Raw genomic sequence first — 2,067 nt, 5'->3', positions numbered from 1 at the left:
GTCCCCACCTGGTGGCCCCGCTGACCCTGAAACCAATGCTATAAATTCCTATTTTTGGAGAAAAAATCAGGGAGAAAGAATTACCACGATCCACGAGATGGAGCCTCCACCAAGCCCTGTTCTTCCTCGGGAGGGCAGATCTGGAGTCCGTTTGGGGCTCCGGAGAGGGGGATCTTCATTCTTCGTCATCACCAACCCTTCTCCATCGACAATTCCATGATGCTCCCCACCGGGAGTGAGTAATTCCTTCGTAGGCTCGCTGGTCGGTGAGGAGTTGGATGCGGTTAATCATGCAACCAAATTAGTTTGTTAGGGCTTGATCCCTAGTATCCACTAGGTTCTTAGATTGATGTTGCTATGACTTTGCCATGCTTAATGCTTGATACTTTGGGCCCGAGTGCCATGATTTCAGATCTGAATCGTTTATGTTATCATCATTATATCCATGTTCTAGATCTGATTTTGCAAGTTATAGCCACCTACTACGTGTTATGATCCGGAAACCCCGGAGTGACAACAACCAGGCCCACTCCCGGTGATGACCGTAGTTTGAGGAGTTCATGTATTTACTATGTGTTAATGCTTTGTTCCGGTTCTCTATTAAAAGGAGGCCTTAATATCCCTTAGTTTCCAATATGGACCCCGCTGCCACGGGAGGGTAGGACAAAAGATGTCATGCAAGTTCTTTTAATAAAGCACGTATGACTATTTACGGAATACATGCCTACATTATATCGATGAACTGGAGCTAGTGCTGTGTCGCCCTAGGTTACAACTGTCACATATGAATATCATCCAACAAGTCACTGATCCAATGCCTACGAACTTTTCCATATTGTTTCTACTAAGTTACTACTGCTATCATCACTGTTACTGTTACTATTGCTGTTGTCACTACTATCGAAACTATCAAACTACTTTGCTACTGATCACTTTGCTGCAGATAATTAATATCCAAGTGTGGTTGAATTGACAACTCAGTTGCTAATACCTTCAAATATTCTTTGGCTCCCCTTCTCTTGAATCTATAAATTTGGGTTGAATACTCTACCCTCAAAAACTGTTGCGACCCCCTATACTTGTGGGTTATCAAGACCTTTTTCTGGTGCCGTTGTCGGGGAGCATAGCTATATTTGTTGAGTCACTTTGGATTATTATCATATTATCACTATGAAGAATCTGAAGGATCCTAAGACTGAGATATTTCCCTCAAGGACGAGGGGAGGTAAGGAACTGCCATCCAGTTCTGCTTTAGATTCATCTTCTGTTATGAATAAACTTGGAACACCACCACATGCTATTAATTTTGATATATCGCAAGTTATTGATGATGCTACTTCTACTATGAATGATGCTTATGATGATGCTAGTACCTTGCTTGATAATGATGATGTGCCACTTGGTGAATTTCTTGATAAACAAATTGCTAGAGTAATACAACATGATGTTGTTGAATCTGACGATGAGCTTGAAATTGAAGCTCCCGAAACACCTGCTAGAACTAGCCTTCCTAGATAGGAATTGCCTAAGGTACCGGAAGGTTATGTTATGAGTGAAGAAACAACTAGAGATATTCTTGCTTGCAATGATAGAGATGATCTAGAGAAATTATTACACAAGTATAAAGAAAAATCTCTGAATGCTAGAATGAAATGTGATCCTAAGTTTGCTACTTCACCTATCTTTATTGATGATAAGGATTATGAATTCTCTGTCGACCCAGAGTTAATTACTTTGGTTGAATCTGATCCTTTCCATGGTTATGAAACTGAAACTGTTGTGGCACATCTTACTAACTTGAATGACATAGCCACCCTTTTTACTCATGATGAGAAAACTCACTATTACTTTATTCTCAAATTATTTCCTTTCTCATTAAAGGGTGAATCTAAATCTTGGTACAATATTCTTGCTCCTGGTTGTGTGCGTAGTCCCCAGGATATGATTTATTACTTCTCTGAAAAATATTTTCCTGCTCATAAGAAACAAGCTGCCTTACAGGAAATATTTAACTTTGCTCAAACTAAATAAGAGAGTCTCCCACAAGCTTGGGGGAGGCTTTTCTAG

The sequence above is a fragment of the Triticum aestivum genome, chromosome 6A (genome assembly GCF_018294505.1).
Source record: "Triticum aestivum cultivar Chinese Spring chromosome 6A, IWGSC CS RefSeq v2.1, whole genome shotgun sequence".
Taxonomy (NCBI): domain Eukaryota; kingdom Viridiplantae; phylum Streptophyta; class Magnoliopsida; order Poales; family Poaceae; genus Triticum; species Triticum aestivum.
Note: the sequence above shows the minus strand (reverse complement) of the source record.